Here is a 23,376-nt window from a genome sequence, read left to right on the forward strand (position 1 = left end):
AAAGCCTCTCTGCCTGTGATAGAAATAAGATTTTGCCATGACACTGTGCCATTGATGCCCTGTGAATATAAAAATATCTAAAATTAACTCAGAACTGAACTCATCATATGCCTTTAAGCTTATGTAATATGATTCACCCAGTGCTCACACATAAATATCCTAAATATCTCAAGTTGCTGTAACTACTATAGTATATTGGCTAAGTGAATTTATCTCAGAAAAGTAACTTTTTAAAATCTAAAGTAGTATAAAGTGCCAGCAAAATATTTGGACAGACCTTCTCTTACAATGGTTTTATTGTTTTTCTACATTGTAAATGAATACTGAAGTCATCCAGACTACGAAGGGACACATAAGGAATCATGTAGTAACTTAAAAAAGTGTTATACAAACCAAAAAAATACTATTTGAAGCATTTAAGTGCTCTCATCTGGGGAGCTGGTTTTAACTTGCAGTTTCTGAGGCTTGTAACTCTGTTGAAATGATCCTGTGCAACAGAGTAACTCTTGCTCTTCCTTTCCTTGGGCAGTCCTGATGCGAGCCAGTTCCATCATTACTTTTTTGATGGCCTATGCAACTGAACTAGAGTCTACTTCCAAAGTGATTGATTTTTCTCTTTTTCAGATTGATTGACCTCAATTTATTTAAGTATTTGTTTTATTTATTTAGTTGAGTACTCCTTGCCATAATATACTGTATGCAATATATGACTATTCACTGTATAGCAACTCTACCTCTTTACAATTTTACAACTGATAGTCTCAAACACATTAAGAGGCCAAGAAATTGAAGTAATTAACTCTTGACAAGTTCAGCACAGCTGTTAACTGAACACAATTCTAGGTGACTCTACCTTGCAAAGCTGACTGAGAAAATACAGCCAAGATGTGCAAAGCTGTTATCTAAGCAAGAGATTTTTATTAATCGACAATAATAATAATAATAATAATAATAATAATAATAATAATAATAATAATAATAATAATAATAATAATAATAAACACTACATTTAAGGTATGTCCAAATTTTAATTGGAACTGTACAATATATATTATACTTAATTCATCCACTAATCTCTGTTCTATTTATCAACATTATCAATATAATCCAGGGAAATGTTATTTTTCCATGGCCAGTATTTAAAGTCAAGTTGTATATTGGTTTGCTATGTAATTACGTCAAAGTAACAGACAACAAACACTGTCAACTGCATGTGCTCCAACTCCATTCAGCCATAACATTAAGTGCACATTTGTTAGAGTGTACAGGGACCCCTTCAGCCACCAGACCTGCTCTAAACCCACTGAGGCATGAACTCCACAAGACTTAGCCAGCATTAACTTCTCCAGCAATTTGTGCTATAGCAGCTCTTCAGTGGGATCAGACTGGACAGGCCAGACCTCAGTCGCCACACGCACCAGTGAGCCTCAGGCACACGAGGTCCTGTCACTGGTTTACCGGTTGTCCTTCCTTGGGCCATTTTTGGTGGATTTTAACCAGTGCATAACAGGAACACCCTTCAAGATCTGCAGTTTTTGAGATATTTTGATCCAGTCGTCTAGCCATCACAGTTTGGCTCCTGTCAAAATAGCTCAGATGTGTGTGCTTGCCCATTTGTTCTTGATTTTAATGGGCCAACTCCAAGAATTGATTACAATGAACTAAATGATTTGTTGAATTTGCTTTAAAAAATCATGGCAACACTCACCATTTTTTATTAACAATTTGTTTAAACAACTTTTGTTTCCCCTAGTTTAAAAAATTAAAATAAAAAACTTACACATCAGCATCTTGCAACATTTATTTGCATACTCGGTGTATCACTATTTGCATACAGTACCTTTTTCTTGTCATTCACACCCACCCTCAATGTGTAGTCATATCCCCTGGGCTACCTTCTGTAAATAATAACTACTTTAAATGAAAGTTGATATTACATAATTAAATGATCCCAGTTAGGAGTAGTTGCTTTTTAATTAGTGTGATTCCAGTAGGCAATCACAGTATTGTTCTTCTTAAGTTCTTCTTTTTCTTCTTCTTCTTCTTCTTCTTCTTCTATTTTATTCTTAACTCAGGTCACAATTTTCTGTAAAACGTGTTTTATGGGGAACTGTGGGCTTGTATGCAGCTTTTTGATTGGACATACAGTTTTCGGACAATAACTGCTAATGTCCGATATTTGACCCATTAAGAATTAAGAATAAATGGGGAGAAATGATTGTACAATGTTTCCCATAGTAATAAACAGGGGGTCTAACATTCCATCTTACACACCGCAAAGGCTTCTGTCCCCTGCTCTCCAGTAGTGTGTGTGTATGGAGGAGCTGCTGGATAAACCAGCTACTGCTCAAAAGTGTGAACATCCTGCACGCCAGTTGATGTTTCAGGACTGTGTGTGTGTGTATGGAGCAGCTTTTGGATTACGCATCTATTGGTCAAAAGTGGTCATTTGCATAATCTGATATCATAGTAAGCATCACAGACATCATAGCAACCTGGCGTACATAGCAACACATTAGGAACCACCAAGCAGACACTTAGCAACCTTAGCAAACACCAATCAGCAACTTATCCACCACCTAGCAGCCACTTAGAAACAACATACTGACCAACACAGATACCATAACAGCACCTTAAGAACCACCTAGCAACCCCATAGCAACCAGCCACGAATTAGCACTGCAATCAAACGCAGTTTCTGCAGAAACTACAAACTATGATACAGCATACAGTAAGTAATACACAGTAACTTAGGAGAAGGTAGCTCAGTGAGGAAACGACTACACACTGACAGTGGATGTCAGTGACAGCAGGACAGACCAAATATGCAAATACATGATGCCAGGAAAAAGTTGGCATATTTAAATGTATGTTTCAGTCATTAAAAATCTAAAGGAATGGTGAATTCAAGTGATGTCAACTTACACATTACATTTGCAGTCAGAAGTACATACAAAGTAAATTATTAAGTACTAAGTGCAAGTATATATTTTTTATATGGCATGTTAAGTAAAATAATAATATATATATATATATATATTTTTTTTTCCAGTGTGTTCACCTATAGCCTTACATCTCCAACCTCTCCTACCGTCTTGACATGTGCCACTGTAATGAGAGAACACATGTTCCTCACTTTATTTCATATCATATCACATCATATCATACGGTTGGTAGAAGTACAATCCTTGGTACATTTAGTCTACTACATGTGACATTTCCATATATCCATATGCACTAGGGTGTGAACTCAGGTATAATAATTACTCGATTTTCATATATTTTTTTTTTTCATAAGGGACACAGTAACGTCATTTCTGACATTTAGATCAGCCGTCACAAAGGACCTTTTGATGGTGTCTCTATGGCGTTTGATATCATATGATTCCAGCTTTGCACTGTATAAACAAATGCATGCAAATATTAATAAATGGGAAATGTTGGCATGTGGGTATTCTTTTTATTACACTTCCGCATATAGTGAAGCCAAAGACGAGCTATAAAATAAGAGATGGCTCAATAAACCCCTGTAGAAGTGAGAGAAGTGAAACAGTGCATGGTCTTTATAGTTGCAAACAACCGAGTTTCTGTGCACATCAGCAATCCTTAAAATCGCTTTTTTCGCTCAGTCTTAAATGAGATCCCTCAACAAAAAAATGCAGTTCAGTCTTTAAACTACTGGACAGTCAAAAATCTTCAATGCAATGTCTCTGGAATAGCTGCAGCACAAATGACCTGGAAACAAAATAGCGACTACCAAAATATATATTGCAAGATGTCAGATTTATGTGTGCTGGACCATCTAATGCAAGTTATTTCGCTTACTGACAAAAACTTGGCCTAATTTTGAATGTTAAAGAGTTGTCTTTTCCCACCAAGTTTCAGTGATGAGAGGTAATGCTATCATTAGTACAGCTACCCTTGTGAAAAGGAAATATACTTAAGAACATTAAAAACATTTTCAAATTAGGTAAAAAGTAATAAAAGTGCATTTTCTATTTAATGTACTTTATAAAAATACACATATCTCTTAATTCATGCTTTAAATTATACGTTGTGTTGATAGAAAATATATAGCTGCTTTAAAAAGTGCTTAAAATGCACTTTAGTGTATGTCTTTTCCAGTAGCCTTAAGAAGTACACAATATGTGCATCAATACTCTAAGTAATACATTTACAATATGCGTCAAGTGTATTAAAAAGGTGTTTAAAAACTTAAACACAAACTTAAATCTACGTTCACAGAAGTTCACAGAAGTTGTACAAAAAAAAAAAACTCAAAAGTACAATCTAATGCTTTAATGTTGTGTTTAAAATGTAGCTTAATTACAATTGATATATACTTAAGTTGCCAAAGGTTCCAAAATAGCACTTTTAGTATGTATTTAAGTACATATTTTAATTTGAAAAATATGTACTTTTCCATGTTAAATATACTTTTCTTTTACAAGGGTAATGTTGTGTTTGTGTTTTAGTTTTAAACATCATTGTAATAACAAGCAGTGTGGAGACAGAACAGTTACAGTTGTATGGTTGGTGTGGCAAAGTGGATAACACCACTACCTGCTACTGAGTTATGACATCATGTGGGAGACTGGGGTTCAATTTCCGGCCAGGGTGACTATTCTGCTTTAAAAATAAAAATAGCAAATGAAACTTATTTGTTCACCACTTACTGAGATTTCTCTGCATTCTGCAAGTCAAACAAATGGTATAACTTCTCATATAATAGAATACCAGGGTTGTAATGCAGCCCCTCTTTATTATATCTTCTTTTGAGGATTTTTTTTTTGTTTTGTTTTTTAGTGTTTTGTTCAGTAAGGAAAATGCGTGATCAATAGTGTTTAAGTTTTATGTTCCCCTAGTTTTTTGAAAGCATCGTTCTGCTATTTCAGAAGAAAATGTGAGAAAATATACTATACGAAACGATACAATGTACGTTTTGGGAACACCAGGCCCCAGTACTATGTACAGTACCAGTGTATGGAGGAGCTTTTGGATAAACCAGCTACTGCACACCAGCCAGTGATTCAGTGGGGTTTCTCACTAAGGAAGTAAGTGATTGACAGCCGTGGGTGAAACAGACATTCTGCAGAATCCTTCTGTTCATTACAATGTGTAGACATATCTGCAGTTGTAGTCAAGCTACTAGCTGGTAAGTAACTAGCTTGTTAATCATGCTATTATTGATAATGTGGTGTTGTTCTGTTGGTTGCATTAAGATACACTCGGTTTTCTGCAGGTAAGTCTGATGTTAGAAAACAATTGGTGTGAATTGTGCATACATTAGTTAGACATACTAAACATGTTCCACCTTCTAGACTGTAGTAGATGTGGTTTGTCCTAGCAGCAAACAGAATTTGGCTTTGGAACTCTAATTTGATCGACATGTAAATCATAGTTCATAATAATATGCATTAAGTACTCTACTTACTTATGAAACATTACACTTACTGGGTAAACTGGGTATCAAGTGGAAAACCCACCATACTTCTGGAACTTTAGGCTATAGAGTAGACTCAAAGAAGATGGTCTGATACAAGATTGGTCTAGCAGATAGAGACCAGCCTCTGGTCTCTACTCTACAAGCTCTGGTTGCAAAATTAACAATTTGTCAGACAATTTTAGTTGAACCTATATTAAAAATAAGGGAAGCTTCTAATTTAATTTAGTAGTTTTTAGTAGTGTGTACTATAAAATGTGTTTTATTGTCCTGCTGCATGGGAAACACAGATTTTTCAGCTATTTGGCTTCAGTGGTCTTCAGTAGCTCAGATAGTCCTCTACATGTCAGAACAAATATGTTTTTCTGCCAGCATCAGCTGTCAATTTATCAACAAAAGACAAGTGAGCAGGTTTCACTGTCAGTGAGAGGAGTTTCATTTTGAGGTGTCTCATTCAATCACTTCACTACAGGTTTACCACCATCATATCATCAAGTTTTGGATCAAAACTTTCAACTCTATCCCTCGTTTCTTGAGGATTATGAGCTGTTTGCTTTTGTTGGTGAACTTTTGCGGAGACTAATGAGCTGCATTAGTCCTAACAAAAGAAGAAATTAGCCAGAGTTGTGGGAAGTTTCATTTCACACTGATATAAATTATGGGCTGAGAGCGGCTAATTGCGTTGAGTTCGCCATTATCATAAATTGAGAGTGACTGACTTCTGTTTGCGCCCATATTAGACACTTTTGTTCACGTTTCTCATTGCTGTGATTGAGTAAACTTTGATAAAAATTTGCTGTTATTAATCCAGACGCCTGCTTGTGTGTTGTGCACTTGTGTGTTGAGTTTCTAAAACTTTCCAAGAAAAAGAATGATTGTTTTCCTGCCCTGCAACCTACTGATGGAGAACAGATGTTTTTGGAAGGCCTGTCAGAGGAAAAGTGTGAGGGTGGGTATGTTTTAAAATAGATGGGATAGGACAGGTTGTGTGATGCTTGCTTTAATTGTTCTTTCTTGCTCAACTGACATGCCTAGATTCTTAGATATTGTTAAGTTGTACATGGAAATACTCTAATCTATCATGATGGTTGGTGCACAATAGGATTACAACAATAATAAGGTGGATAGTCTAAACGCTTGTAAAAAAAATATATACACAATCATGAAATATTTGCAGGAAAAAAGTTGTTTCCATAAAAGTCATGCATCCAAAAAAGCAGAAGGAAAGGATTTAGCTCAATCTTCAGAATCCTCTTAACACTTGCAAGATTTGCAATCTTCCTTTATGTCTGTTGCCATGCAGAATGTGCAGTGGCTTACCTAACTAGTGCTAAAATTCTTGACATTCACCAAACACTAGAGAAGCAAAGAGTATTTTTTGGTAACACTTTACTTGGATGGTCTATTTGATAGTGTTTAACTGACATTCAACTGCATGACTATTAAATGCAATTGAACTGACAGGTAAAAGTAAATGATTCTCTATTGAATGTAACCAAACTTCCAACTCTAATCCAAACTCTAATCTCTTTAGAATTGGGTTTAGGGTTAGATTTAAAATTTAGGTTAAGGTTAAGGTAGGGTTAGATGTAGGGTTAGATTTTAGAGTTGGTTAATGGTTAAGGTTAGGGTTAGGAATTGGGTTAGATTTTAGGGTTGATTAATAGATAAGGTTAGGGTTAGGAATAGGGATAGATTTTAGGCTTGATTAATGGTTAAAGTTTAAGGTTAGGTGTATAGGGTTAGATTTTAGGATTGATTAAGGGTTAAGGTTAGGTGTAGGGTTAAATTTTAGGGTTGATTCGGGGTTAAGGTTAGAGTTAGGTGTAGGGTTAGAGTTTATGGTTGATTAAGAGTTAAGGTTAGGGTTAGGTGTAGGGTTAGATTTTAGGGTTGATTAAGAGTTAAGGTTAGGTGTAGGGTTAGATTTTAGGGTTGATTAATGGTTAATGTTATGGTTAGGTGTAGGGTTAGATTTTAGGGTTGATTAATGGTTAAAGTTAGGGTTAGATGTAGGGTTGATTAAGGGTTAAGTTTAGGGAAAGATTTTAGGGTTGGTTAATGGTTAAGGTTAGGTGTAGGGTTAGATTTTAGGGTTGATTAAGAGTTATGGTTAGGTGTAGGGTTAGATTTTAGGGTTGATTAATGGTTAAAGTTAGGGTTAGGTGTAGGGTTGATTAAGGGTTAAGTTTAGGGATAGATTTTAGGGTTGGTTAATGGTTAAGGTTAGGGTTAGGAATTGGGTTAGATTTTAGGGTTAATTAATAGATAAGGTTAGGGTTAGGAATAGGGATAGATTTTAGGCTTGATTAATGGTTAAGGTTTAAGGTTAGATGTAGGGTGTCACGCCTGGCCCTGTTTCCTGTCTGTCCTCGTGCCTGTGTTGTCCCACGTGACCCGTGCCCCTGTGTTCTGCCTGTGATTTTCCATTACCTCATGTCTCATTTGTAGCTCCACCCCTTCCCCAGGTGTTTCCACTCCCAGTGTGTTTCCTGTTATGTTAAAAAGACTTCCTCTGTTACTTGTCCTCGGTCGGTCTTTGCACTGTCCCCCGTTGTCTGTCTCTCTGCGTTTTTCTGTCTCTCTCTGCGTTTTCTTAGCCTCTCCGTGTTTCATTTGTCATTGCCCTAGGTCCTTGTTTAGTGTTTATCTCTGTTTGTTTCTAGTTCCCTAGTTTACTCCCTGTTTAGTTATTCTTATTATCTCTTGTTTGTTTTATTTATGTTCTCTAGTCTCCCTAGTTTATTTTGGTTTGTTTCGCTGTTCTTTGTTTATTTGTTTATTTATATTTATTTAATAAATTCACCTTACCTGTGTTTACGTCCGCCTCCTCGTCTCTCTGCCTGGGTCTAAACCTTGACAAAAAGACCGACCATATGGATGTAAACCAGTGGCATGCTGCTCGGAAGGCGGACCTGGAGTTTCTCCGCCTCCTCGCCGAGCAAATCCGAGGAGATGAACCGCTCCCAGCGCCTTTCCTCGGGTTGGAGCCCGTCAGCCCAGCTTCAGTGGCGCCCAACGAGACCCACAAGGGGATCCCGTGGACTGGCTCCAGGATGGCGATCCGCCATGCTCCATTCGGGACCCCGGCGTTGGAATCCCCGAGGCCCCAAGGACACCGCAGGCCTCGGGGTAGACGTTTTAAGGGGTCCCGCCAGCCGGAGGAGGAGCCCGTTTCCGGGGAGGATTTTCTTGGGGGGGCGCTAGGGCTGTGTGCGGTCAGCCTCGATCCTCGCCCCGACGAGGACGGGGGTGGCATGGATGCAGGCTGTGAGGAGTCCTATTCCTGGGACTACTCCAATCTCCTCACACCTGCATCCAGTGAAGAGGAGTTTGAGGACTGCCCTCCTGCACCAGCCCGCCAGCCGCTCCTTCCTCCCGCGGTAGCTGCCGATCCGCGCTCTGTGTCTTTCGCGGTGGCAGCCGAACCGCAGCCCGTGATTCCCGCGGTGGCAGTGGAATCGCGCTCCGAGACCCCCTGCGCGGCGAGCCAGCCGCGGGCAAAGACTTTCCCCGCGCTCCTCACGCCGGACTCTGCACGAGAGAGTAGGAATCCAGTCCGGGTTTTTACTTCACCCGCAGCTTCGGGCTCCAGTGCTGCAGCGGATCTCTTCATGCCACGCCCCGTGAAGCACGCGTCTGAGGCGCTGCACCCCATGATACAAGCGGCGGCCGCGCCGCTCTCCGAGATTTCAGTGGCGGCCGCGCCGCTCTCCGAGATTTCAGCGGCGGCCGCGCCGCTCTTCGAGACTTTAGCGGCGGCCACGCCGCTCTCCCAGACTGCAGCGGCGGCAGCGCCGCTCTCCGAGATTTCAGCGGCGGCCGCGCCGCTCTCCGAGATTTCAGCGGCGGCCGCGCCGCTCCCCGAGACTTCAGCGGCGGCCGCGCCGCGCTCACAGACTGCAGCGGCGGCCGCGCCGCTCTCCGAGACTTCAGCGGCGGCCGCGCCGCTCTCCCAAGCCCCAGCAGTCCCAGCTGCTCCAGCTCAAGCCCCAGCAGTCCCAGCTGCTCCAGCTCAAGCCCCAGCAGTCCCAGCTGCTCCAGCTCAAGCCCCAGCAGTCCCAGCTGCTCCAGCTCCGGCACCAGCAGTCCCAGCTGCTCCAGCTCCGGCACCAGCAGTCCCAGCTGCCATAGCACCAGCAGTTCCAGCTGCTCCAGCACCAGCAGTCCCAGCTGCTCCAGCACCAGCAGTCCCAGCTGCTCCAGCACCAGCTCAAGCACCTGCAGCTCCCAGAACTATGTTTGTTCCAAGGCCCCGTATTTCCAGGCCTGCTCCAAGGCCTCCTGACTTTGCCCCCAGTTATGTGCCCAGGCTGTCCCCACAGACTTTTGCCAGTCCTGGGCACCCACCTATGTTTTTGGTCCCCCTGTCTCTCCCTGTCCTGGTCCCTGTATCTGTGAGTGTTCCAGTTCCTGTCCCCGGTGGTTTCTCTGTTCCTGTCCCTGTTACTGTGTTTGTTTCCATCCCCGTCAATGTTCTTGTCCCTGTTCCCATGTCCGGTCCCGTCCAGTCTCTGTCTCATGTCCAGTCTCCGTCACCTGTCCAGTTCCCCGTCCAGTCTCCGTCACCTGTCCGGTTCCCCGTCCAGTCTCCGTCACCTGTCCGGTTCCCCGTCCAGTCTCCGTCACCTGTCCAGTTCCCCGTCCAGTCTCCGTCACCTGTCCAGTTCCCCGTCCAGTCTCCGTTCCCCGTCCAGTCTCCGTCACCTGTCCAGTTCCCCGTCCAGTGTCCGTTCCCTGTCCAGTCTCTGTCCCCTGTCCTGTCTCCATCTCCTGTCCAGTTCCCTGTCCAGTCTCCCGTTCGGTCTCCTGTTTTCCCCGGCCTCTCCCTGCCGCCAGCCCCCGGGGTTTGTTTTTCCGCGCCTCGGGAGCTGCGCGTTTAGGGGGAGGTTTCTGTCACGCCTGGCCCTGTTTCCTGTCTGTCCTCGTGCCTGTGTTGTCCCACGTGACCCGTGCCCCTGTGTTCTGCCTGTGATTTTCCATTACCTCATGTCTCATTTGTAGCTCCACCCCTTCCCCAGGTGTTTCCACTCCCAGTGTGTTTCCTGTTATGTTAAAAAGACTTCCTCTGTTACTTGTCCTCGGTCGGTCTTTGCACTGTCCCCCGTTGTCTGTCTCTCTGCGTTTTTCTGTCTCTCTCTGCGTTTTCTTAGCCTCTCCGTGTTTCATTTGTCATTGCCCTAGGTCCTTGTTTAGTGTTTATCTCTGTTTGTTTCTAGTTCCCTAGTTTACTCCCTGTTTAGTTATTCTTATTATCTCTTGTTTGTTTTATTTATGTTCTCTAGTCTCCCTAGTTTATTTTGGTTTGTTTCGCTGTTCTTTGTTTATTTGTTTATTTATATTTATTTAATAAATTCACCTTACCTGTGTTTACGTCCGCCTCCTCGTCTCTCTGCCTGGGTCTAATCCTGACATAGGGTTAGATTTTAGGGTTGATTAAAGGTTAAGGTTAGGGTTAGGTGTAGGGTTAGATTTTAGGGTTGATTAAGGGTTAGGGTTAGGTGTAGGGTTATATTTTAGGGTTGATTAAGGGTTAGGTGTAGGGTTAGATTTTATGGTTGATTAAGGGTTAAGGTTAGGTGTAGGGTTATATTTTAGGGTTGATTAAGGGTTAAGGTTAGGTGTAGGGTTAGATTTTAGGGTTAATTAATGGTTAAAGTTAGGGTTAGGTGTAGGGTTGATTAAGGGTTAAGTTTAGGGATAAATTTTAGGGTTGGTTAATGGTTAAGGTTAGGGTTAGGAATAGGGATAGATTTTAGGCTTGATTAATGGTTAAAGTTTAAGGTTAGATGTAGGGTTAGATTTTAGGGTTGATTAAGGGTTAAGGTTAGGGTTAGATGTAGGGTTAGATTTTAGGGTTGATTAAGGGTTAAGGTTAGGGTTGGATGTAGGGTTAGATTTTAGGCTTGATTAATGGTTAAAGTTTAAGGTTAGATGTAGGGTTAGATTTTAGGGTTGATTAAGGGTTAAGGTTAGGGTTAGGTGTAGGGTTAGATTTTAGGGTTGATTAATGTTTAATGTTATGGTTAGGTGTAGGGTTAGATTTTAAGGTTGATTAAGGGTTAAGGTTAGGGTTAGATGTAGGGTTAGATTTTAGGGTTGATTAATGGTTAAAGTTTAAGGTTAGATGTAGGGTTAGATTTTAGGGTTGATTAATGGTTAAGGTTAGGGTTAGATTTTAGGGTTGATTAATGGTTAATGTTATGGTTAGGTGTAGGGTTATGCTCTATTTGGAATAATTTCCATTCAACATATGGTTAAGTTACAGTTAATAGACATGAAGTTGAATATTGGTTGAATGTCAGTTGAGCATCAATGAGGCCATCAAATGGACCATCCAAGTAAAGTGTTACCTAATATAGGGCAATATGGGGTACTACATGGTAGTAATGCAGGAGTATAGTACAAAGAGTATAGGGTGGTATAGGTTAGTAATTGTAGTATAGGCAGTACAGGGTTGTTTAGGTAGTATAGATAGTACAGGTACTGTAGTATAGTGTAGTGTGGTAACATTTGGCATAAGTGTAACAACAGTTTATTGGTCGGATTTAAATGTAACTGAAGAAACAGTACATCATCACTGTCCAATGAAAAACAAGTATCTCAATTTATGTAGATTTTTAGTTTACTGCATAATTTTGGCACACTGTGCCAAAATGTATTGATGAACGGACCAATAGAAACATTTCAAAATGACCTGAAATAAATTCTTTTTTTTACATTGACTTTTACAGAAAGTTTAGAAGGTTTTTTTTTCTCTCCTGTAAAGTTGCTGTTTTGAAAATAATGTTTTTTTTTGTTTGTTTTTTTTAATTGGACAGCAACTGTTTCATACTGTTCTCAATATAAATATTCATCAATTTCCCATTATGTTTTTTTTATTATTATTTTATCTTAGGCAGAATAAGGTACTCAAGGGTAGTGTAGAGGGTATAGAGTAGCAAAGGAAGTATTCTAGGGTATTATAGGGAGTATAGGGGAGCATCTTCAAAATGCACCAAAACATGATGTAAAGGTAATGTCCCCTTTCAAATCCATTATTTAAAATGAACATGTTTCACTGTTTAATTACTTTCACAATGTGATACTGTGATATTGAGAAGAGGCATATGCAAGCCGTATGTGCAGCACTTTCAGCATAAACTATGCAGTTGATCCTGCCTGTTCCAGCCACTGGTGGGCTTTTTATGACCTCCTCAGGGAAGGACAGCTCTCAGTCCTGTATCTTTCTCCAAAAATTGTTCTTTAATGATGATGTCGCTGAATGTAGCCTGTTGTAATTAAGGACAGCAGACATGCTGATAATAGAACGAAGCATTACCTGAAGCATAGCCTCTGAAAAGCTTGTCACTCAAATGCTCTTATGACTCATCAGGCTGGTATCTTCTCCATTCTTCCCTCTAAGGTCCCATATATACCCTAAAACTAAACTGAACTCCTCTCTGTCATTAGCCAGAGCTGAAAACTGAGATGCTTTCTCTTTTCTTATGCTTGTACTTGCATCTTGTAACAGATTACATTTGCAGTAGAATAGACATCAAAAGCTATAGCGTTAACACTTTCTATAAATCAGGTATCTATAAAGCATTATAAATGCATTCATAAAGCTTCATAAACCATTTGTAATGCTTTATATTTTATGCAAAGGCCAATAAAATCACTTTGAAATCAAGGCTTCTAAACACCATTACAGTTTCAGCTGCAGAGATTTCTCACGAATATGTTATAAGCTATAAGTTATAGCGGTAACCCTTTCTATAAATCAGGTACCTACAAAACATTATAAATGCATTCATAAAGCTTCATAAACCATTTATAATGCTTCATAAACCATTCCTAATGCTTCATATTTTATGTAAAAGCAAATAAAATTACTATGAAATCAATGATTCTAAACACCATAACAGATTCAGCTGCAGAGATTGCTCACAAATATGTTATAAGCTATAAGTTATAGCGGTAACCCTTTGTATGAATCAGGTATCTATAAAACATTATAAATCCATTCATAAAGCTTCATAAACCATTCATAATGCTTTATAACATAATTTATAATGCCTTTCTAACTATACACAGTTGTTTATAATTTCAAACATAACCCCTTATAACACCACAGTACAAAGCTTTATATTACAAAGCGATATAATGCATTTTAATATATATACAGTTGTGGTCAAAAGTTTACATACACTTGTAAAAAAACATAATGTTATGGCTGTCTTGAGTTTTCAATAAGTTCTACAACTCTTATTTTTCTGTGATAGAGTGATCGGAACACATACATGTTTGTCACAAAAAACAGTCATAAAATTTGGTTCTTTCATAAATTTATTATGGGTCTGCTGAAAATGTCACCAAATCTGCTGGGTCAAAAATATACATACAGCAACAAAATTTGTCAATTTTGGTGATGTAGCGAGTTGTGTCAATCAAATTAGCTTCATGTCATGGCCTCTTCACTTCTTGTAAGTGATTCTGATTGACTACAGCTGTTGACTTCTCATGAGCCCATTTAAATAGGGCTCATTTGACCCAGTGATTAGACTCAGCTACAAAAGCTACAATGGGAAAGTCAAAGGAACTCAGTGTGGATCTGAAAAAGCGAATTATTGACTTGAACAAGTCAGGGAAGTCACTTGGAGCCATTTCAAAGCAGCTACAGGTCCCAAGAGCAACTGTGCAGACAATTATACGCAAGTATAAAGTGCATGGAACAGTTGTGTCACTGCCACGATCAGGAAGAAAACGCAAGCTATCACATGCTGCCGAGAGGAGATTGGTCAGGATGGTCAAGAGTCAACCAAGAATCACCAAGAAGCAGGTCTGCAAGGATTTGGAAGCTGATGGAACACAGGTGTCAGTCTCCACAGTCAAGCGTGTTTTACATCGCCATGGACTGAGAGGCTGCCGTGCAAGAAAGAAGCCCTTGCTCCAGAAAAGGCACCTTAAGACTCGGCTGAAGTTTGCTGCTGATCACATGGACAAAGATAAAACCTTCTGGAGGAAAGTTCTCTGGTCAGACGAAACAAAAATTGAGCTGTTTGGCCACAACACCCAGCAATATGTTTGGAGGAGAAAAGGTGAGGCCTTTAATCCCAGGAACACCATGCCTACTGTCAAGCATGGTGGTGGTAGTATTATGCTCTGGGGATGTTTTGCTGCCAGTGGAACTGGTTCTTTGCAGAAAGTAAATGGGATAATGAAGAAGGAGGATTACCTCCAAATTCTGCAGGAAAACTTAAAACCATCAGCCCGAAGGTTGGGTCTTGGGCGCAGTTGGGTGTTCCAACAAGACAATGACCCAAAACACACATCAAAAGTGGTAAAGGAATGGCTAAACCAGGCTAGAATTAAGGTTTTAGAATGGCCTTCCCAAAGTCCTGACTTAAACCCCATTGAGAACATGTGGACAGTGCTAAAGAAACGGGTTCATGCAAGAAAACCATCACATTTAGCTGAACTGCACCAATTCTGTCAAGAAGAGTGGTCAAACATTCGACCTGAAGCTTGCCAGGAGCTTGTGGATGGCTACCAAAAGCGCCTAGTTGCCGTGAAAATGGCCAAGGGACATGTAACCAAATACTAATGTTGCTGTATGTATATTTTTGACCCAGCAGATTTGGTGACATTTTCAGCAGACCCATAATAATTTTATGAAAGAACCAAATTTTATGACTGTTTTTTGTGACAAACATGTATGTGTTCCGATCACTCTATCACAGAAAAATAAGAGTTGTAGAACTTATTGAAAACTCAAGACAGCCATAACATTATGTTTTTTTACAAGTGTATGTAAACTTTTGACCACAACTGTATATATATATATATATATATATATATATATATATATATATATATATATATATATATATATATATATATTTGCTGTTCTTAACATTATTAGTCAGATCTGTTTTATACAGCTTAATAGATGTTGAGTTCACTCACATAATGCTCTATCAAGATCCACAGCGATGGCTCTCCTCTTACTGCTACATGCTATATGTTGTATGAAAATTGTTCTGTGAATGCACATGAAGTGTTGAGTTATTCCACATTACCAAAGGTATATAAGAAATTATAAAGCTTCATTAGTTTATTAGCTTATTAGTGTTGATTAGATGTTATGTGCATTTACAGAACAATTTTCATTACAACATATAGCAGTTTGAGGGAAGGCATCGCTGTGGATCTTGATAAAGTTTTATGTGAATGAACTTGACATCTATTAAGCTTTATGAAACAGGTCTGACCAATGAGCAAATATGAATTTATTATAATGCATTATATCACTTTGTGATAAAAAGCTTTATACTGTGGTGTTATAACATTTTATGTTTGAGATTATAAACAACTGTGTATAGTTAGAAATGCTTATGTCAAGTGCTATAAAGCATTATGAATGATTTATGAAGCTTTATGAATGCATTTTAAATGCTTTATCGATACCAGATTCATAGAAAGTGTTACGGCTATAACTTAAACCTTATAACATATTCGTGAGAAATCTCTGTAGCTGAATCTGTAATGGTGTTTAGAGGCATTGATTTCATAGTCATTTTATTTGCTTTTGCATAAAATATACCTCTTTGAATCTTTAATCTTTGAATGAATCTTGTTGGCTCTATTTTCTACTTATGCAGAACTTTGAAAGTCATAAAAATGATGCAGCATCTATTGTTTTCTAGTCCATAAAAACAATGCATATTTATTGTTAAAAACAAAATATTTATCAGGCTTTTTTTGTAGAGCTGATGAAATTCTTGATAAATTACAGCACAGAATGAAAAGACAGGGCTCTTTTTTTGTGTCTGCAGTTGTTGTTCCATCATTAAATGTCAATCTGCCCGAGCTCAAGTGAGGCAGAAGTAGTCAATATCTCCTCGTGTAGCACATGGAGTTTAAACTCGGCTTCACTGGCGGAGAGCATCAGATGCGCTGCTCCTCCACGGAAGGCTTCATCATCCACAGCAGAGGTGCTCATGTGGAAACAACAAGCTTCCTTATTGCTTCCAAAAAAAAAAAAAAGACATTTAAGGAGCTTCAGTATCATATGTTGGAAATCAAAACAGTACACCCACACATAAAAAATTCTGAAATCCTTATATTTCGTGAAATATACTGTACATATGTGAGGGCTTTATAACACATTTATAAGCATTGTATAATGTATTTATGAAGCTGTAGTTGAATAATGATTATTTCCTTGTGCCATTACTCTACTGGCAATTTGATATAAAACATTGGTAACAGGTTATTTGAAGGTTATGTCCATAGAAGCTTTATAATACATTAATAAAACATGCATAATGTTTGTATAAAGCTGTAGTTAAATAGTTATACCTTCCTTATGCCAGTATTCAACTTGAATCAATTTGTAAACATTGGTAAAACTTTATTTGAGGTAGACCTTAATAGAGGCTTCATAAGACATTAATTAACATTGCATAATGTACGTAAAAAGCTGTAGTAATAATAAATAATAATGATGAATTCCTTATGCCAGTACTCTATTGGTAACATGATATAACACAGTTAAAACATGTTATTTGTAGGTTATACACATAGAAATGTTATAATACATTAATAAAACATGTAGAAGGTTTGTATAAAGCTGTAGTTAAATAATTATAAATTCCTCGTGCCATTACTCTACTGGCAAAATGGCATAGAAGGCTGAAAACACTTTATTTGATTGGTTGCCTACATTGAAACTTTATAACACATTCATAAACATAAGAATAACCTATTTATAAAGCTGTATACATAAAGCACAATACATAAAACAATAGATATCTCTTTATTTGAATGTTAAAAAATAGAGGCTTCATAACAGAGTAACATTAAAGCATTCATAAGCATTGAATAATGTATTTGTAAAGCCACATTTAACTATTTATGAATTGCTTATGCCAATGTCCACAACATGACACTGGATTTAACATATCTATTTTTATGATATTTGTACCTTCTTCAAAAGGGTTTAGGGAGAGAAAAAAAAACATTAATATAAGGCATGAAAGAACCTCCTAAGACACATCATGTGTAATGAATGTTGCTTAATAAGGGTGTTATAAATGGAAAACGTGTTACCACTTTAGTTTAAATGCCTCAAAATCATTCATAGAACTGACCTATGTCGGAACAAGGCTTCGTAACAGTGTTATAGACGTGTTATAAATCAAGCAAATTTTCAATCACTTAAGTTTGAATTTGAAAGAGAGACTTTATAGATATTTCTTAAGCTAAATGAAATGCATGCCTAGTGTGTTATATACAGTATGAAGTATTTACATAATATTTAAATAATTTAGTGTAAATATAAATATAATACTCAACACGTAAACATATTGTTACACTGTCAACACTCCTTGGTTTCATGAAACCTATTGTGTCATGTTGCGAGTACTGGCATAGGATATTTATAATTAGCTGTCATCTTGAAGCATTGCTTCATATTTTTATTTTTGCTTTATTAATGTATCATTAAGTCACTATGTACAGTAGGCAGCCTTCAAATGAAAATGAAAGTGTTGTAACCTAAACTTTTAATGAAATCAAGCAGGGTTGACAATGTATCACTGATCTTTTTTTTTCATGTTAAATATGAGATTTATTCATTCATATTAATTTTACAAATGTATGGTAATATATTTCAAACATTATACATACATACATATACATTCCTCTCTTAATCCATACCTGTGAAGTCTTGTTTTTTTTCTCAGCAGTGTCAAATGCATTTTTTTGATGCTTTATTTGATGCTTTATTCATTAACATGCTGTTACAAAGCATGATATCAATATGATGTATAAAAGATAAAAGAGGTTAAAAGATATATGCATATTTATGAATATTTATGAAGCCCTTAAACTGAATTATTAACACATTTCTCATTCATAACATCGTTAAGCTTAAATTCTCTAGAATCAGGTTATGCATTAAGAAAGCTCTTTGATGCCTTATATCATGTTTTCCCCACTATTTTAAACAATGTCTATTGAATTTTCTATATGATACGCAATGCTTATGCATGTTATATCAATAAAATACCATTTATGTCATATGATGTCTTATGTCATAATGTCAGTATTGCATAAGAGCTTCATAAATGCATATTAATGTGTTATAAAGCCTCTAGGTTGGTACCCTTCAAATACATTGTTATCTAATTCGCTGTTTGTAGAACATGCTGAAAGCATTAGTCATTTTGTTGTTTCTCTAAATGCATTATTTCTTTGTGTTTGTGCGCTTGTGCTACAATAGTGAATTTGAATTAATGTTTATTAGTTTTTTAATTATTTGCAGTATATTCTGGCTTACAATGGCTTTGTTCATGCTGATCATATTGTGGTCTACTAACAGCTAAAGTCTGAGAACTCCCACGGGCTTGACTCAATTTGTTTGCAATTTAGCTGTAATTAAAGCAATAAGCCACAAAAGACGGTGCAGTGCAGGTTTTAGTGCAGAGCTCAGTGCAAAGCTTCCTTACAACCTCTTCACCTGCTCTCAGGTGGCTTTTTACTTTTCTAATAATAGAATCAAATATATTATGATAAAATACACCAGTGTTCAATATAGTATGCAATTTATTATGAACACATGCACAGTAAATGAATAATCCTTCACTAACCCATTGTAATGATCAGATATACTCAGACAAGCGCAGATGCAGTATAAAGAATATTTTATTAAATAGAGCAGATATCAATAATAACAACAGGGTAGTCAGACTGAAATATAAGGTCAGCGGGAGCAAACAACAACCAGAGAGGAAAAGCACTAACCAGAGTGAGGGACAGTCCAAAGTTCATGCACGGGAAGGCAAACAAGAGAGAATAATCCAAACAGTCAGAAACGGTAACAGTCCAGGTAATACACAGAGTTCCAACAATAGGGAGAAGGCAAAAATCAGAATCGAGAATAACAAACCAGAGAGTCAAAACCAGGAGATCAGAATATAGATAACAAGAATATGCTTTGTAATGAGGGCTAACCAATCGATTACTCGGCACAGAGTGTAAGTGAAGGGGGTTTTTATAGTGTGGGTAATCAATATTCAGGGCTTCCGGGTGGTGGCAGGTGAACAGGTGAGTGCGTGATGTCAGAGTGTGGTGTGTTCTGGGAAGTGTAGTTGGGAGACTGGAGATCGTCTGCAGCGCCGAATGTGGGAGAGACAGCAGTGCTTCTAGCACCAGACCTGACACCCATGTATTGTAGTATATTAGCAGCAGGATATGATTTTCAAGCAATATTTTCAAAACCTTCCAAAAAGAAGCAACTTAATAGCAGTTAATAGTAGCTCTTAATAGCTTGGCTTGTTTATACAGAATTGTTGCAGAATGGCTACAAATAATCCCATTTTAGAAAAGTAACCAAACATAGCAGTGTTGTGTCTAAAATACAGTAGATGAACGAATGTGATTGGTTTAGCTTTTCAACTGTTGTATCTTTTCTTTGTAGCTACATGTTGTTAACTTTTATATGTTCTGATACTCACTGTACTAGACTGAGAGATGCACTCTCTAAAGGGGTATCCAGTTAGTTTTACTTAGTGATTGGTGGGTTGGTGATATGAAAAGGTAAAGCATGGTATTTTAGGTTACTTTTTCCTGCATGGCTACTGGTGCATGGTGATTTAATAATAATTGAAGTTGCTGATAACTAATAATAAATATTGATCTGCTGATTCAAGTCACCACAGTTTTCCATAATACCTCTCTTCTGAAGTACAGTGTTTTATGTTCTCTATTGGCCAATCAGGAACTGCTCACATATTTATCATCACCATGGTGTACTGATCTCCCACACCTCTTTGTTATCATGTTTTGGGCATACAGAATATACCTGTATTTTTTTTTAAGCAGAACTTTGCAAAATATTGCCAACTATTTTCATTGCATATGATAAGTGTTTTTTTTTTTCTGCCTGTGTCTTTGCCAGAACCAACTTTTGACACTGACCACTGATTCAAAGAACTCCAGTTAGCAGCATGTGCCAGATCACATGACTGAACACATTTCACTTCCTAGACAACTTTACTCACACCTGCCGAGTATTAGATTTGGTTATGTTCATCTATACAAAGCATCTATCTAGCTAATTCTATTAGTTTATTCTGTGTATGGGCTTTGTTTTGTACGTCCAATCTCGTTTTTGCATTGCCCTCTGATACTATCTTGCAGTGTTTTGACCCTGCCTGTTTTTGACCACCGTTTTGGATAAACCCTTTGTTTGTTTTGTTTATTAAACTCACCTTTTTGTTGCACCATGCCTGTTTCACCCTTGTTTTTTTATGTCCTGCCTCGTTCTATTCTTTTTTGTTCTATCTGGTTTTGCTTCTTTGGATTTGTCTTCTTTGCTTTTCGGATCACTGGTATTCTGACTCCAATTCTGACTCTGAATCTCATGGTTTCTGCTTCAGCTTCACCTAAATCTGTTTTGGTCAGCTTTGTATTGTTTAGCATTACATAATCTCCTGTAAGGGTTTGACCAGTCATTTCAATGGTGCATTATACAAAGTAAGCATTTAACTTACATTTAAATGTTTTATAGCACCTAGTACATGGACTATAACGACATCCTAGCTGATTACAGATTGTCTATAAATTATAGGTAGATTATAGTTTCAGGTGTTCTGCTGCTATCAGATTTATGTGATTCGATACTGAGGTTACAGCCCTCCCTGCTCGGGCACACTTGAGTGTACTTCAGTGTGAAATAAAGAAAACACTAATGTGCTGGAGACTGGCTTTGCCTGGTTGAATGAACCCAAGGCATTCCTGTACATTTTTTCCTGAAGAGAAGGAGACACAGGAAATTACTGGAAGGAAATTAAAGGGAGAATAGATTGCACCCTGCCCCCTTTAGAAGAGTCCAAGGCTTGGCTTAAGCAGCAGCAGCAGCAGCATTATCTGCTCCACACTTTTACTGCAGCAGAGCTGTGAGCTAGCACTAAAAATACCCTGCCTGAGACTTTGTAATAGCATTATGTATACCTTTCATATAGAGAAATCTGCACACAAACCATTTTAGTACTGCAGTTCTTCACTTCCCTCATAAAAATAAAGGGGCTACAAATGGGTCTTTAAACAATAAACCTTTATTTGAAATAGAGATGTCTGAAAAAATTCCTTGATATAAAGATTCTTCAATTAAAATATGGGGACTCATTCACCAATGTGTTCTTAAAAATGTTCTTACAATTTTTTAAAGCAAAAATTAGGAGATCTGAGTTTCTCAAAAGACTAAAATGCTGCTAGGATTGTGTAAGATTCTCTAGGACCTGAATTTTGAGTCAGGCAGACTTGCCATCAGCATGGTGACATGGTGAGGCATGCACTTATGTACAATGCCAGATCACCATTGGTCTTCATTGCGTTTACTTTGGTCATTGACTGTCCAACATTGCATTAAGGATGTCTTGCAACCAGTAGCCATACTCTGAACTCTGAACACAGATTCTGAAGTGCTATTTCAACAGGACAATGCTTGTCCACATACAGTTGTAAAAACAAAATAAGAGACCACTTAAAAATGATGAGTTTTAATGATTTTACAAAATTGAAAACCTCTTTGTATATAAATAAAAGGAAGATGGATGATCACAAGCGATCAAACCAAGATGAACTGCTTGAATTTTTGCACCAGGAGTGGCATAAAGTTATCCAAAAGCAGTGTGTAAGACTGGTGGAGGAGAACATGCCAAGATGCATGAAAACTGTGATTAAAAACCAGGGTTATTGCACCAAATATAGATTTCCTAACTCTTAAAACTTTATGAATATGAACTTGTTTTCTTTGCATTGTTTGAGGTCTGAAAGCTTGTTATTTCAGCCATTTCTCAGTTTCTGCAAATAAATGCCCTAAATTGCAATATTTTTATTTGGAATTTGGGAGAAATGTGTCTGTAGTTTGTAGAATAAAACAACAATATTAATTTTACTCAAAAAGCAAAATCAGAGAAACTGATTCAGAAACTGAAATTGTCTTTTTTTTCATAGCTGTACTACACTTTTGCCATCTCAAGCATTTTCCTTAAATAAAAGACAGTTTCCATACCACAGCCATCCACACCAGAAAATGACATGAAAGTATGTGGGATGCTATTTCATATGCCAGCAGCACTCCACCCTACCACCAATTCTACAGGAACTGTGTGAATATTTATGCTGCGGGATGAATAGATAAATTATGGCAGGACACCCTTAGGAACCTCTACAACTAAAGAGGTTAATGCTGAGATGTCTAGCATGTTGTGTTACACATGCACTACTCATGTATTACACAATATTTCTGTACTTGTGTAGCTCAATAAATACTGTAGTATGACCAATATATGCTCATATCAGTCTAAATTTGAATCATGTATTGTTCCTGGTAGCCTTTATCTTTCTTCGAAATAGCATCACAATCCAACACTTCCCAGCGATTTTTTAAACATTTTTTGAAAGCTCTGTGTACAATACAATAATGGCTTCTAATAATGGTTCCTGTAAATTACCAAACTAATCCCAAATAAGAGACCATTGCTGAAGGTCAGACTATTTGCGAAACCTACAAAAGTGGGTTTTAAATAGACCTTTCTTTTTCTTTTCTCAGAGACGATCAGAGATTGTGCAGCCCGTAGTTCTTAATTGTAACCTTAATTGTAAGTGGTTCTTCCATTTCTCTACACAAAGAACCACTTTTGAAGCAGCTTTAATTTTTAAGAGTGTTCTCTGTGTGTTTTCCTTTGGCTCTTCATTTTATAGTTATTGGTCCTACTGTTCGAAAACAAGCATCCACTGTAGTCATTTGTACTAAGCTCAAGTGTGTGTTTGGAAAATGGATGAATTCAGGCAGTGTTTGACGAATGAGCCAAACACTGCCTTTTTCTCGTGTATTGGATAACTTTCGGAAAGAAATGTATGTGCCACGTGCGGCAAACCCA

At 38.0% G+C, this 23,376-nt stretch overlaps 1 protein-coding gene and 1 long non-coding RNA gene across 2 annotated transcripts in view; one reads left to right on the forward strand and one right to left on the reverse strand.

Moving 5' to 3' along the window:
• Positions 1-23,376, reverse strand: part of LOC111195823 (uncharacterized) — an 825,186-nt gene that overhangs the window by 574,642 nt on the left and 227,168 nt on the right. The gene's annotated exons all lie outside the window — the stretch shown is intronic.
• LOC125804842 (uncharacterized) lies at positions 11,240-11,598 on the forward strand. Its single transcript, XR_007441039.1, has 3 exons — positions 11,240-11,323; positions 11,373-11,420; positions 11,566-11,598. It is a non-coding gene; the product is annotated as an uncharacterized LOC125804842 (long non-coding RNA).

This window comes from Astyanax mexicanus, chromosome 10, assembly GCF_023375975.1.
Source record: "Astyanax mexicanus isolate ESR-SI-001 chromosome 10, AstMex3_surface, whole genome shotgun sequence".
NCBI lineage: Eukaryota > Metazoa > Chordata > Actinopteri > Characiformes > Acestrorhamphidae > Astyanax > Astyanax mexicanus.